Below are 16,795 nucleotides of genomic sequence, written 5' to 3' on the forward strand. Positions count from 1 at the left end.
ACAGTTGTTTCTAGTCTCTGCTTGTTCTAGGACAAGCCAGGACGAAGAACAAGCATTTATGTCTGGAAAGAAATTATTGCAAGAGGGGTAGATTTGCATTTGTCATCATGTGCTAACTATTTCATGTTAAATAACAGCCAAGTAAATAAACGAAGAAGACAACCAAAGCATCTGGCCTAGGCGGATGCTTTTCACTGAAAGATGAGAAGCACATTTGAAACAGAATGTTTCCACATGGTGGAAAGCCTCAGTCAAATAGTATGAGAAGGTGGTGGGATGGGAGGGGGAGTGTGGTACTTTGAAGTGTTTACTGCAATCAGACTGGGACTTATTTTGACTTTTGCAAGGTTTGGTTTACTGTACAGAAATTAGAAATCGAGTATTTTTAGTTTGTTTTAAAAAAGAAAAAAGCAAACCTAGTTCTGCTATTAGAATATAGCATGGTTTGAGGTTTCTACAATACAATTTAATAAGATTGCTGCGGCATTCAGTACCTCAGTTAATAGTAAGGCTGTGGTGCAGAGCTAGATTTTCCAGTCTAGGATAAATAAACTTTGTATTTTTAGTTGTTGTGGAATAGCATTGAGGGGCAGAAGCAGAGGGAGTTGAATGCACTTCTGTCACTTACCTGCTATGCAGGTAAGCATAACTGATAAATCCATAAATAGGTGAAGAAATTTATTTTTATTTTTAAATGCTAATGATATCTGAGAGGCCAAGTTAATTCTCTTAACTACATGAAAATGTGGAGAGGAGAAGGGAAGGGGTACTTTGCAGCAGGACTATGAAGATCAGCTGATGTGAAGATAAGAGGAAATAAATCTGGGGCAAGTAAAGAGAAGCCCTGGTAAAAAAAAAAAAGAACCAGGCATTGGAAGACAAGCATTCTGTATTGCTCTATGGATTCTGAAGACAAGTACAAAGGAGGAAATGGGGGAATATTTTTTGGCTTTGTCTGGGTTTTAAGGAGAGCAGCTACAACTCTACACTTTTTTCTCCACTTTAAATTCTCACATCCCTTTCCTGCTTCCAAACTGGCATCTCATTTCCACTCGAAAGTTTCCCCCTTAGCTGTGCTTCAAAGATGCTGTGGTTAGTCTCATATCATAAATGATGTCACTGAATTGATCCAATTTACCACACTGGTTCCACAAGAATATATAAGTTTCTGAGAAAAAGCACGAAAACCTTTGTGAAGGGCAATGTGTGCATGCTATGTGTTAAATTACAAACTCTCAGCACATATAACTTAAGAGTTCTGGGAACTGGTGTGTTTAAGTCCTGGAATGTCTCCTGGAGAGGGAGGGAGAGCATCACTACCTGGGTATGTGTCAGAGCCCTCCAAATCTCAGCTCAGGTACTGCAGGCTGGAAGTGGGAGAATGTTAGTGAAAGCTAGTTAAGATATAAACCCACATCTTCCCAAAAGATAGAGTTTGGGGAAGTCTTACAGCGAATACAACTGAGTCTATGGAAAATAATTCCTGGAGTCACCTAGTTTTTGTCAAAAATGCCCTGAATGATACAAAGGCATTGCTGAAGTTTAATATGTTGACATTTTTCATGAAAGCAAATTTATATCCTCTTACATCAATGTGGTAATTATACAGTGCTTAAAAGGCTGTAGGCTAGCAAATAGTACTTTAAATGAAGGGTGAACCTTTACACCTGTTGTACTAGAAATAAATTCCTTCTGAGAATGCTGTCTATTAAAATATATTTTTATTTTAAGAGAGTTTACACTGAAAAAAAATCCTTTCAACAACTGTTTTTCAGCATTCACTGAATAATTCTTAATGTGTCTTTCTGAGGGTTCTTAAGCTTGTGCTTTGTCTTGGAATACATTGGTATTTTGTCAGTACCTTAATATGCATGCAAATCCTTCAGAATGTGAAGTTGCAAGAAAGCAAATTGTGTATTTTCAAATACTTGCTGAAACTCGGGTCCTTGCTTTGGGCTTCTTGCAGCATTATTCTCTTCTGATTACTGTTCCTGCTGCTTTTACATGCTGCCTCTGCATTTTAAGCCTAGTGAAAATGATGCAACATTGTGCATTGTTCCTTTTTTAGCCAGTATAAAGAATCATGTAAGTACAAAAGTACCTGCCATGATTTTTTTCTGTGTTTTTGTGGCGGTTGGGAGTGCAAAGTAGCTTGGGTTTGGCAGGCTTTTCAGGTGAAATGTAGCTGTATCTGAATTTGGAATTCCCTGAGCTTGGTAGATCATATTCTCATCATGGGATTCAGTAAGGATACTCTGGGGTGTGCATGTTCTGAGTGTGCATATTTGTCTTCCTTCACTGCTATTTGTATAGCTTCTTTCAAATTTTTACCAGGATGACAATGTTTGCATTTGGCCTACTTTGGTTATTATTAGATTCTTTCTGTGCCCCATAATTGACTCTTTTCTGAGATGCCATGTAAGATGCCTGAAGTCTTTTACACGTGTTATTTAAATATTTGAACTCTTCCATTAGTTTATCTGCATGCCCTGTTCATCTCTTGAGCAATAACCTCAAATGTTTTCAAGCCCTGTAACATTCTGTAAATGTACTGAAAGAGACCAGTAGCATCTAGCAAGTAGGTAACTGGAAAATGTCAACTGGGGATAACGGTGCTAAAGTTAAAAGATAGCATCTTGCAAAGGGCTAAGGCCTCCCTGCCATGTGGTAAGGATGGGAGAAGATCGTGCTTTGTAGCTATTTTGTCAGCTGGGTCAAATAATGAGGCATCAATAGTTTGGCCAGTGTTGTCAGCTAAGTATTTTCTTCTTACGCAGTTATGATTTTAATAGCAAAATCTGCTATATCCTTGCTTAAGATCTCTTTTGAACATTATTTCTGTACTATTTCATAAATTCCTTCCACAACAACCATCCTGACCTCTGGACCAAAGTAAAATGCAGAAAATTATTAAAGAGTTACAGAAATTCTGGTGTTCCAAAATTGGGATGGGAATCCAAAATCAGCACTATTTGAACGCAGAGACATTTTTGGAATTTGGGAAAAGGTGGGGGGTGGAGAAGAGAGGAAGAATCCAGGTTATTGACTTCCTAATTACAAACAGGTCATGTCAGACACTACAATCAATAAGCTGTTCACTCACATTTCTGCATGAGCGGAGCACACTGTGAGTTATCATGGTGTATATTTTTATTTAAACAGCTGTGTAGATGACCTTACATAAAGGTCAAAGCTGGTGAGCTAAAGCATGTTGCAAGTGAAATTTTGACAGGATATCTGCTAGCTAGTGAAATCATACTTTCACATGACTAAGCAATTTAGGGTAAGTATTGTAGCCAAGAATCAAATTTCTTCACACTGTAAAAATATTTCTCTGTGTTCATTCAAGCATCTAACTATCTGACTGGATCATAGCCAGAAGATAACTGAACAAACTTGTGCTTGTATAGGCTGGAAGCAATGAAAAAGCTATTGCTGCAATGTGTAGTTTTGAGAAAATACCTAATTCAATTATCCATTAAATATAGATTATTGGAGTCTGTCTCTTTTGATTTTTTAACCAAAGTCACAGGAGAGCATTCAACAATGGGAGAAAGAAGCATAAATACCCAACATATATTCTAGAAAGAAAGGAAAAAAAAAAACACAAAACATAACAAAACCCTCAAAACGAAGAAAAACTACTTCTTTAGCAGGCTTATACACATTCATTAGGTTATGAAAAGACTAAAATGTCTATGAATGTTGTATTCTTCTTTCCTCTGCTGGACACCAAATAGACATTGTATTCATAGGGGGACTGAAGCATTCCAAACTCCAGTGTATAAGTTAGGTGCCAGACATTTTCGTTCTTGACAAGCCAAATTTTCATTTTGGTTTGTATTTTCTTTTTTTTTTTAATTCCTCATTAAAATTTTTGAGAACAAGAATAAGAAGGACACTAACAGGCTGCAAAACAGGAATTGTTGTACTGATCTGAAAAACTGAGCACAGCACTACAAATATCTGAGCCACCTTTTTCAAATTTATTAGAGGTACCCTGCTTGGGAATGGTACAGGTGGTGATGCATCGGCTCACTCTCAGCCACCAGAATTAAAAACTGCTTCAGGTCAGCTAATGGTGCTAAAATGTTGCTGTAAATGCTAGTAAATGCTGCATCCTAGGGCTCTTCTGATGAGGGGTAGCACTTAAGCCTGTTCATTTCTTTAGGACTTCAACATATTGAAATTTTCAAAGCAAAGAAGTGCTGAGGTCGGTATTTATCCCAAAACTATGTTCAACAAAAATAACTGGCTCTGAAACAATTCTTCAGGTTTTGGTTTGAACAGTTTTTTACAGGAGAATTTATTTTGGATCTTTAAGAAAGTGGAGAGAATGCAGGCATATGTATGTCATCTCACAGACCACGCCTGCTTTCTCCAAGTCAACTAGCATGACAACCGTGATTATAGGGGGAATTCAGCTGGCTCTACAATAATTGAAGCTGACAGCCAGTATGGAACTGAAGAACATCTGCCTCATTCAAGGAGGAGAGCTGCTCAGGAAATTAATAATGCTGTGTACTGTATTTTAGGAATTAACTAGCTGTGATAGAGAAAACATGGATATAAGACAACAGTTGCAAAGCAGAGAGGTTGTAAGCTAAACGGAAACAGGCTGTCCAGAACAAGTAGTCTTTATTGTTGCTGTTTGTTCTTTATGGCTTGACTTGCACCATCTAATTGGTATTTTGTTCACTGGTTGTATTGCTTGTGAATTTAGGAAAATAGAATTTAGTTCTTTTAGGCACTGAGAACTATAGCTTAAATAAAGGATTTGCTCCTATGCTTAAAATGAAATAACATGTGCTTAAATACTCTGTTGAATTGGATCCAGAATGTTCCATATCTCATAGGACTCATCTCCTGAGAAATAACTCCTTTGGTGCACATATCTGGAGACTATTTCTAGCTAGTTAATGTACAAGAACATTATTACTGCCCATAGTTTTGAAATTACCAAAATCACCACGCTAAGAAGTAAAATCTAGTCTAGTCACAGGGCATAAAATGAAAGTCGTGTTTCCATTCCCTGGATATTTACTTGTGTAGAGATCATGGCAAATTATGTTGCATCACTTTGTGATACACAGAACTTGACAATTGTTTAGCTTGGAGAAGAGAAGGCTCCAGGAATATCTTATAGCACCTTCCAGTACCTAATGGGGCTACAGGAAAGCTGGAGAGGAACTTTTTACAAGGGGTTTTAGTGACAGAACAAGGGGCAATGACTTCAAACTAAAAGAGGGTAGGTGTAGATTAGATGTTAGGAATGCATAGTTCACTATGGGAGTGGTGAGGCACTGGAACAGGTTGCCCAGGGAAGCTGTGGATGCCCCATCCCTGGAAATGTTCAAGGCTGGGTCAAATGGAGCTTGGAGCAGCCTGGTCTAGCGGAAGGTTCCCTGCCCATGGCAGGGGGGTTGGAACTAGAGGATCTTTAAGGTCCCTTCCAACCCAAATTATTCTATTATTCTATGAAAATATTGCTATTATGTAGAGATTTGGGTGCAGATCTGATTGATTCTGAAAAGTATCAACTAATGTAATGACCTATGGTGATCAAAGAATGGCACTCCTTTCATTTACCAGCCTAGTGTTAATAGTAATCTGATTGCTGTTTTAATAGCTTTTCTTCTGGAAATTTGAGGGAAGTTACTCTCTGATGTTATTGGTTTGGAAGGCATTCAAATGCCTGAAGACATTGCTTCTGTCTATGATGAAAGTTTGAACAGAAAGGTTTGCTGAGCAAAGCAGATCAAACTATGGGTCAATCTTGGTCTTGCTGAAGGTCTGATAGTGCTCACGGTTGGCACTGAAATGATCACAAACCCACTGTAACGAAGCCATTAAGAATATGCTGTCTGGATTGAGGCCAGCTCCTCTACTTTGTACAGTCTTCCTTTCTCCCTTCTCCCAAGTTTCTTTATATCTGGCTAAGGGGTTATGGCTGAAAGTCAGACAGGATGGGCCTAGAGCCTGGAGAACTTCCCTATGTGCACTACCAAAACCTAGCCTGCAAAATGAGCATTAGGAACCAGTGTTGTGAGTATGAATTGCAGAGGTTTGTCTATGACCATGCCCAAGGAGAGCAGTAGAAAGGTCTCTTGAGGCTCATCTGGCCTTATGCTGTTCCATCTTGCCCACGTACATCAAAGTTCTTATCAAACAAAGCCTGATGTTGGAGATCATACTGTACTATTAATTTATTAAGGGTTCATTTCATTAAGTTATATCTTTTTTTATCAATGACCAAGGAAAAATTAATTATTTTCTTCTCACAAAGTTATCTTTCTCCTATCTTTCCATCTAGGCATAGTTGTGATACATATCTGTCCTGCTTCTGAGTTCTAGATGTCTATAGCAAAAATGTTGATCACATTCTTAAGCTAGAATTCCATAAAACCAAAACTCCTTAAATAAATTTCGGGGGGGGAGGGTTGGTTTGGTTTTTTTTCTGGTTGGTTTTGTTTGTTTGTTTCTTTAAAAAGGCAACAAGCTTCTCCTAAAAGGTAAACTAATTGTTTTCTTACTTATTGTCTATTGATTATAGCACTATATTTCAACTAATCTTTCATCTGATTATCTCTAAGTGCTATAATTATGACCAGTACCTAAGTTGTGCAATTTCATTATATCCACTGGTGACTCAAAAATCCAAGCTGATATAACTGAAAGCAGAGTCTAAACCATTATATTTTGTTCTACTGCTGTGGAAGTCTGATGTAAGGCAGTCTCCCTGATCTCATGTAAAAAAATATGCACTTTTATAAAACAGCATTTCTCTTATGAGATAATATAGTTTGATACGATAATATCTCATATGAGATAACAAAGTATTTAAGGAAAAAAAGCAGACTTGAAAATCCTTGCTGTAGTCACAAAAAACCCTAAAGTTTTTGTTACTTGATCATAAAGAATGATATTAGATTACCTCACGCTGATATCTCATCCCTTAATGTAAGCCTTGCAGAAAGCAATTGAGTAAAGCTTAACTTGGGCTCTTTCAGAAGGGAATTCAGAGTGCCTGCCTCCACTGACAGGAAAAGGGTCTCAGGGGCTTTGTTAGCTAGATTTATTAGTGAAACTAGACAACTAAGTTCAGATGGGAATAATGCTCCTTTACTCCTAAGGGTTAAGCAGAGAGACAAATTTCCTTAGAGCCTTGCAGGATTAAGGAATAATAGTTACTTCAGAAGTGCGTATACAATCCTGTGACTTTCATGTGCTTTTTCCCTGTGATTTTACCCAAGTAAGGCACTCTGGTTTTATTTGTTGGTGTGCAAGCATGTCATTATACTATTAGGTATCTGGACAAGGTCCATAACTAACCTGTCACTGTCAAGATATATGTATCAGAAGCAAGACATGGCCTTCATAGCTCCTTCTCTTACAATTCAGTAGAAAGTGTTTTTCCAGCTACCCAACGAGTGGTAGGATTAATGACACTACATGCTTTATAGAAACAATTCAGATACCCCAAAAAAAGACAGCCAACACCATTTTAGGTGGCTGTCTAGCCTTTGTCTGTTGCCTCAGAGCAACTTGGATGTCTCCTATGAGACATTCAGAGATGTTACTGATACTTTAAGATATCTCAAATGTCACTAGACAAACACATTTGAGCAACTGAATCTCACCTTCTCTGTCTAGAATATAAATATTTCATTTTAACAATACAAATTGGTGTGAGATACTGTCATGGAAATGTTCCACCCTTAACAAAAGTAACTTCCAAGCCATTGTCATGTCTGATGGAAATCTATAAGCCAATCTTTTAAACTCTTGTTGTCTCAGTTTGGGGTATTTTTGCAACTCAAAACTGAAGAAGTGATTCCCTAGCAAATTTGGTCATTGCTTCAGGAAGCAAAATAAAATTGTTACAAAACAATTAAATATCTCAAGCAAAATGTGGCAGTTATTTGGAAACAAGGACAATTTTGGTACCATTATGATGTGTTGTATTGTGCATCACAGAATTTTGATGATATTGCATTAAATTTCAACTGGAGCTTATGGAATGTGACAATTAACACCAAATCAACTTTTGACCTGTAATGTATTATCTCAGTTGGAATGCTTTGCAATCTCTAAAGCTGTCATATCCAGAACTTCAATAATAAGTTGGAATGTTCACACAAAATATCCTGAACTGGAAAGCAGTGGTCTTCAAGTTTAGTTAAAACAAACTTCAGTCATTAATTTTTGTATTGGGTTTTATGCTTCCTTACACATGAAGCATAACAAAATTGTTGTCAAATACCTGTAGAGGACACAGCTTGTGCAATGCAATACCAAGTTTGAAGTTAGTGCAATACAATAGATGTAGGAGCAGGAAAATGAGGTTTCATGGAAAAAAAATGGGATTTTTGCTTGGTTGTTTTTTTAGATAAACTTTTTAAAAACAAAAAGGTTCATAACCTGAAAAGTTTTGAGGAAAAAGCTTATTCTCCATAGAAATAGTTGATTGATCAAAAGCAATTATCCTCTTGGAAAACATTCCAATGGAAAATTTGCAGTCACTTCCATCTTGTGATGCTCTGTTAGTGTCTTTACCATATTGTTCTGCTAACCTCAGCAACACTCAGTTCTGTTTCCTTAAGGTACAATAAATCACATTTGGAAAGGTATCTGCAAAGCAAGTGTTCCTCCCAAGTTAAAAAGTCAAACTTCTACAGTTCAGTTGCAGTAGATACATGTTTCCTGTTACTTACTACATCTCTAATGTAAACTACAGGCTTCTTCAAAAGAAGCTCAGACCTGACCCAGGGAAAGCCCTTTCACCTTTGTACGCTCATCTTTTGGAAATGTGCTCTACAAAGAAGTGTTTATAAAAAATAAGAAAGATGTTAGAGATTTTTGTTATAGCACTTAATCACCAAAAATAAAATACGCCCCTATTTAAGATAATGAGAGTATTGCCATTGCAGTCAATGAAGCCAGAACTAGGATGCCAGACTGGACTTTACTGCTTTTTATTAAGTGAAGTCTGGAGTTTGTTGCAAATTGTTCAGAATCAACTCTAAAGCCAAATCTCTGGTCTGTGGCATGTTAATGACAAGAAAGAAGTGAAAAAAATGAAGGGCTAATGAAAATATTTAACTTTATCTTAAAAAAACCCCCCACCTAATATATCAACATATCCAAAATAATAATTTTCTCTGTGTTGCTTTTTCTTTTCTGAACTTGAATTTCAAAATCATACTTCATATAATTTAGTGCAATGTTTCTGTACCAACAATTAAAAGTTCCTGTAACTTAAAATGAATCTACCAAAGTTTTACAATCTGCTCTGAAATTTTCTGCCTTTTTCATAATTTTTTAATGGATACATAAATATACAGACTTGTCAAGTGTTCTTGTAACGGTTATAAATACTCTTGGCCTAATCCAAAGGTTATTTTGTTTCTGTATACGTCTCCTGCTGGGCTGGGGCCCTGAACCTGACTGTTTCTCCAACCTGACAAAGCACTTAAACTGGTGGTTAAATTCAATCACGGGAATAGATGACTGGCATCAGAAGGCTAACTTTGTGTGTAGATAATTTCTAGGTTATCTACCAGCTCCTTAGAGGAAAGGAATTAGCTTCAAAATAAGCTTAGGTTTCCGGAGCTTCAGGGGCAAAAGTCACACAAATCAGTACGCCCAGGGCATGGTGGAAAAGAGGCCAAAGATTCAGATACTGAAAATTTCAGTTTCAGAAGACAAAATTTACTGTAACTGTGATCTTGTAGAATCAGCCAAGCAGATGCTGTTGAAGAATACTTCAGATGTCAGGTGCAATTACAGCCAATAAAATCAGGAGATAGTTGATAGCTTCATTTTGGTTTAGAGGCAGGGTGTTGTTTTTTATTCAATAGCTTACAGGGTTTTTTCTCAACTACATTATTGACTAGGCTGATGTGGCCAAAGTCAGCCATCAGAGAATTGTTTAAAATTTTTCATTAATAAGAACTATATAGATTATGGATTTCAGCAAGCAACACGGAGAAAAACAGGCTAAGCAAACCTGATGGAAGTGGGGAAAAAACCCAGGAAGACAATAAGGTGTGCAGTGTTGACTCCAGCAAATATAACAGATAAAAGGATCATGTTGATCTTGGGCAGCAAGTAATTGATAAAAGTTGGAATGAGAGCTATTGTTATCTTGCAGAGATAGGTGGAAAAATTGCAGTACAGACTGCCAGGAAGATCTCTGCCCAGAAGGCCCTCAAACAAGAGCTGACAATGTTAATGGAAATGGACAGGTCTGATTCTTCTTTAGGTTATCTGTGTCCTCAGCAATTCCAGTCACTTCCACTTTTGTTCACTAGGATTTAGCATCATCTTCCAGCTGCCTGAGCTAGCTTTCAGTCCAACATTAGGAGTCTTGCAGAGCTTTAGCTAGATCTGCACATCTCCATTCTATTCAGCATAGCTCAGAAAAAAAGTTTTGATTTTAATTGGTAAGTTCATACAAATTCGTTTGGGGGTTTTTTTCCAGATAAGCTAAGTATATTTTCATCACTGAAAAAGTAAATATCTGTTGGTTTTTACGTGTTTCTTTGGCATATCTAGCTACCAAACTCGAACTCAATTGTAAAAAAGATGGTGAATTCTTAGTACGATAATAGTTTGCCCAGAAAAATCGATGTTGTAGAATGACAGCAAAGAGTCCTATAAGTTGTATGACTTTGCCATATACTCAAGTATTTTTGGAGCCCAGACAGTACATTAAGAAGTGACAGATTCATGTAGTTTAGCTGGTGATTTATAAAGTTTGCTAGCTGATTTAATAGAGTGCTAGAAAGCGTTGTTGTTCAACCAAGTAAAGAGAATCATAAAATGGTAATGAATGTTATGACAGTTCATGAATATTTCATTTGGGGTCTCTTTCAGATGCCTATTAGTTTATCTCAAGATCTAGGAGTATACTGCATATAAATCTGATGGAGGGTAGAACTGCACAGTATGCCAAGAGACAGAGAGGAGAGGTTTGGTGAGAGCAATGTGCGTTTGAACAAGTGTCTCAAAAGCACTATATCTCAGTTAAGTTCTCTACAAAGTGGTCACAAACTGTAAAGTACCTGGGGCATCAAGCAGTCACCTCGTATTTCTTTTTTTTTGCTATTTGAGCATTTAGAAACAACAGATAGTGTCTTTCAAGCTTGCCATCTTTACCATCGACTTCTGAGAGTACTGGTTTACTGTAACTTTGGAGGAAAGTTTTTGTTGAAAAGGTCAAGTGGTTTCCCATCTCATCAAGTGTTTCTTACATATGCTGGCAAGGGCAACATACTCTGTGGATGGACATTTTTAATAAGGTAAATCTATAACAAAGTTATTTAACATCCCAAAGTGGAGAATGTATTCTTTATGCTACTTTAAGCCTTGTATGCGTATATTCAACCTGTAGTCAATTATGAATTCCATTGTGAATTTTATAATAATTCTTGAATACTTAATTATTTCTGTGATCTAACACCAAATATTAATTTTAAAAAAAAAAAGAAAAAGTTTTTGCCATATAAGCTGTATGTCTTTTGATCCACACAAGCAAGATGGACCTGCTTTTTCACAGCAGTGTTGTCCACCATGGAGTGGAAATTCTTCCATTTCCAATTCCTTTGCTGTTTCTTGGGGATAAACCCCTTTAAAACAATGAGATTATCACTGTATGCAGTCTGAAGGCTTGCACAAAATGAAACAGTGAAAGAACAACGTTTGAGGACAGGTCAGCAATAGCACCATGACAGAACTTCTGTTTAATGGGAATTACTCACTCAGAAGAGGTGCAAACAAACATGAAGGTCCTGAAGGGGCTTACACAGGGGGTTTTTAGGATTTCTGTCAGTGTTTGCATATGAAATGAGACTGAATTCCATCCCACAGCCTGAAAGTTGTGGGATGAAGGGGGTTTTTTTTCAGCTAATAAATCCTTTCGGTGTTAGCCTTAGGAACCCAAGATTCAGCTTCAGTTTTGTAGCTGTGGGAAAGATAAGTTTGTACTGAGAATGAAAATGCTCTATTTACAGTGACTTAGAAGGGAGACGTAAGGACAGATTCTCTGCCTGTAACTGTGTTGTGGCACAACTTTGTACCAGTTGACACCATCTGAAAGACAAGAAGGCAGGAATGGCATTGCATGAAAGATGTGAAGCCTTGCAGTTTGTCTACTTGAACCAACGTTTGTGAAGGGGCTCAATTCGGTATTAAAATCTCTATAGCATAAATTATTATTTACTTTGAGTAAAATATCTAGAAGTTCATAAATGAGTCTGCTTTTACCAATTGAATTTGGTGCTGCAATACAAACAAAAATGCATGACCTCCCTAGTTTATCACATCTCACTATAACCAGCATGGGCAACTGTGGTGCAATCTTACAAGTAAGCCCAAAGAAATATTTGGGGGGTTTTATTATTATCACATCTTGGACAGTAATACACTGAGAAAATATCATTCACAAATTTTTCAATGACTTCTGAGACAGCTTAATCTATATTTTCAAGATGGACAAAGAAGTCTGAAAATATTTCTGAAGAATTGCTTGTTCAGTTCTGGTTTGTTTGAAGGGCTGTTCTGGAGGGAGAGAGATATGCTGTCCTAGCAGATTTGACTTATGTTTACAGTAATTTGTTTGGCCACTGTTTATTACTTAATAATCAATCTTTATTATTACATTAATTCTAATTGGGATATGTGAAACATGCAGTGAATTGACCACATGACATCAGTTTACTTGATGAATAATTTAAGCTGTTTCCTTCTAATACCGTAGGCTGCAAAGTCATTACTTTTTGGCTGTCCTAATATTCTAGTTATATTGATGTTATTTCACTTGTTATTACCTTCTTGACATGAAATTGTTTTTCAAATATGGAAATCTTGCTCAAATGTTTCTACATGACAGAATCCTGCATTAGTCTATAATGTATCATAATAACAAAACAGTGTCACATAAAGCAAATTATTTGTTTTCTAACCCGTGCCAGCCGTCACAGTAAGGGGACAAAAGATGCCAGTAGGAGAATTTTGATCTGCATTTTTTTATATATTCTTATCCATTTTTACAGAACGCTGGTAATAGAGAGGCAGAAAACGCACAGGCTTTAAATGGACAGGGTGATTTATCCCACTTCACACTGCTTTATAAGCAGTATGTATCACTCCTGTGAGTAGTCTTCTATTTAAAGAATTGTAAGAAATATATCTTACTATTACTTTTATTGATAAAACAGACAAACCACCTTAATTCATTCTTTATCCAGAGTCTTTTATCACAGCATGGTTGTGATTAGGATTCTGATCACCCTGTGTGCCACTCTGAGATTGAGAGGCTCTGTCTACTCATCTATTATTCTTCACGAAGCAAAGCTCCAGTGTACCATCTGTTTTCTTACTGAATCTTGCATGTAGCTGCAAAGAGCTGGTCACCAGAGATTGAGTCTGGCAAGCAAGCTCTTGGTTTATTGGAGATAGCTAAGCATTCACTGATATTGGCCTGTTTAAGTTTCACGTGAAAATAAACTACTGTTCTCTGCTGTATTTCAATTTATCTGTATGTGGTATTTATTTATATTTGACTTTTATTTAATTTAGATCTGATCATAATTGATTTTGTATTTTTTCTTGCTTTTTTTCCCAACCAAAAACTACTTGGAAAAAGAACCATAAATAACCATGCTATAGAGCTTTAATTGAGGACAGGTCTGTCTTGCATCTTATAACAAAACCTGAAGTAGCAAAGGCTGTTTTATGTTGATGGTGGCAGCTCCTTTTGACACAAGGAACAGAGATGGCTCCTGGTGTCATCACGCTTAGATAAAACATGGTGTCAGCAAACCACTAGATATACTGAATGTCATCATCCCATGAATGCTCTTCTTCATCAGGTCATAGAATCACCTATGCTTTATTTTCAGAATATAGAATTGACAGGGACCAACTGAATCATCCAGGCAAGACGTTGTACACAGTTGAGGGGCAGGGGTCTGAGCACTACTTAGGGTTGGGATGTGTTCATCTCCAAGAGCTCTCAACATCCCTGCCCTGTGTACCACTGTCTTCTACTGTTCTGAGGTGTAGCTCTACCAAGCTTACTGCCACTGAGCTTTCCTCATCTTCCTTGGGGCTTTTTTTCCTTTAAACTACACAATTCTATTGGAGCTTCACAACCTGCAGTATTTTATAATAGTCTGTGCTATTCCCCAAAGAGCGATAGAAAGTAGCTTTTGAGGCTCCTCTTTTTGATCCATTATTTAGAGCCTAATTTGTGCTTTCTGCAATCCCCACATCAGTGCCAGTGGTCCTGCAGTTCTACAGATTCCCTTCAGGACTAGACTAAAATCATAAATCTTTTTTAGGAGGTATTTAGATATCTTCATAGAACAATTTTTTACAATCTGTTCCTCTTACCATGGATTTGATTTTCATAGCAGAGAAGGACTATCTGAGGAAACAACTCTATTTCTTACAGGCTCTCAGCTTCCAGATTAAATTTTTACTTGGCAACAAAACTTCCTTTCCCAAGATGATGGTTAGACTCTATTGGTCCTGGGCTCAACTCAAGCAAACATTTGTGTTTGTAGAAAACCTGGCTATTTTCCCCATATGCTCAGTAGGGCTCTGGGAACTGAGCCATACAGAGTCAGCAAGACCTGAAGTCATTAGCTCTGGGCAGATTCTGCATCAAGCAATGCAAGTTATTAGACTATGTCAGTAGTAGCAAGGGAGTTTATTTTTGCTTCCTTCCTGTAAATGACAGCTTTATAATATGTGCATACTTGAGCAACCAATCTTTTTTTTTTTTTTTTAGTTTCCTTCTACAGCAGGAGTAAAATCATTCTTTTCCTTAAATATGCCAAGACCAAGGCTTTTTTTCACTTCCATTTAATTCATTTTGTGATACACAGTGTTTTGTCTGACACGGCAGGCCGGTGATGCCACATGGCAGTTTGATGCTGCATTATTATGATTCATTCAAACACCATAGCTGCACGCACCAATTGACAAAACTTGTCACTGGCGCAGTTTTAGCCCGAGCACCTTGCAGTCTAAGTGTTAATGATGCTGCATGGTGCAAAGCCACAGAGACAAGGGCATGCTGCTGGCAAGACTTGTGCAGAGGTTTTGCAGGCTTCATCTTTGCATCACCAAGGAATTTTGTGTGGGCTTTAAAGCAGCACGGAAGGCAAATTCGTGAAGTGAGAGGGCGAGGGTGCATATGAGAGGGTAAGTTACACAAGAGGCAGCATTATTCTCCTTCCTGCTGGGTGAAGGGCTCTTGCAGGGGGGCTCAACAGCAGCACAGAGTTTTGATGCCTACTTCAAAGACTACAGGCCTGTCTTAAAGTAGTCCTTGAAAAGTTCATCCAGAATGCTGCCCAAAGGAACACCCTACGGATATAAGCCATAAAGTTATATTCCCATGTTTCACCACATAGTCCCTCTCTGAAATACTTTTTTCTTTTTTTTTTCCTTCCTCCCCCATTTTTTTCTTTTGTTTCATTTTTCTTTTCCATTACTTTTGATGTTGAGCAGCTCCAGGAACACGAAGCACAAGGCTTTTCAAGACACTTAGAAGCAGTTATCTCTAAGTCTTCAAATAGGAGCTAAGAATCTCATGCTGCATATTATATAAATAGCTGGGAAGAACAAAACCCTTCAAAGAGAGTGAAATCTGAAGACTAAAAATGGTATGTCAGAAATTAGTCAAAAAGGTGAGATTTATTCAGGTACTTATTCAGCCACTGACCTGGGAACTATATAAATTGGTTTCAGTGCTACAAGTGCAGATGGAATAAGAGGAACTTTTTTTTTTTTATCTGATGGCTATCCCATCTAGCTGCCTCCTACACTCACCAGTGCCACTAGGGCCTTGCTGGAGTGAGGACACGTATCAAAGGAAACCAAATGACATCAGGCCCTTTACTGTCATCTATGACTCTTGCCCATGGTGCTGTGAACCTCTTATCAACAAAAGCAGCTTCAGTTTAAGACTAGAAGTCGTTTGCTGTATCTAGAGGGATAGATAAGGCAATGGGGGGCCTTTCTTTTCTAACCTATGGTCTCCAAAGCAGCAACAGTCTCAGAGACATGAGTTTCTGCTTCTGCCAGCACTGTTTGCTCCTCTGTCTTTGTGTTTCATTTTGTCATCTCTCCAAAAGAGCTGTTATCTTCAACACCAGCTGAAAAAACCCCAACATTTTCTTATGTAACCAGTCTAAACAATCACTAACAGTGGTGGTTTGCCACAGAAATTGGCAGACTTACATTTCTTTACTTAGAACCTCAAACCTTTTTTAACCATCTCATGGGATGACAAGGTCACGTGAGAAATTTGACCAAATGAACCCATTTATGCCACTGAGATCATCCACATCACAGTGTAGTAGTTGGGTAACCTTCTCCTGTAACTATGGGTGCACTGTGAAAACCCTCAGGCTGGAAGAGGCTGTATGCAAGGAAGTTTGTCATCCGAATTTCTGCAACCCCCCTCCCCACCAGGGAGGGGACACCAGGTCTAGCTTCTCCCTACTGTTTGTTTGTTGGGAGGTGTGTTAATAATCATTCTTCAGTTATCAAAGTTGATGTTGCTTCTTAGTAAGTTGCAAAATGTATTATCTAACTAGATACATGTCTGCAATAGAAAGGAAAAAATTAATTAAAGGGGATACCTGCTGCTTTCAGTTCTGATATCAAAACCATGTGTGATATAATCCCACTGGTCAGAAGAAGCAGACTGAGCTGCTAATGGATGTGTTATCTGTGAAATACAGCTATTGCCTTTCTACAGATTGCTTGGGGGAAAAGT

General features: G+C 37.7%; 1 long non-coding RNA gene across 1 annotated transcript in view; it reads left to right on the forward strand.

The window, feature by feature from the left end:
- The window catches only part of LOC116789826, a 220,180-nt gene that overhangs the window by 180,177 nt on the left and 23,208 nt on the right, over nucleotides 1-16,795 (forward strand). The window lies entirely within an intron of this gene.

Source organism: Chiroxiphia lanceolata, chromosome 7, assembly GCF_009829145.1.
Source record: "Chiroxiphia lanceolata isolate bChiLan1 chromosome 7, bChiLan1.pri, whole genome shotgun sequence".
Classification (NCBI taxonomy): Eukaryota; Metazoa; Chordata; class Aves; order Passeriformes; family Pipridae; genus Chiroxiphia; species Chiroxiphia lanceolata.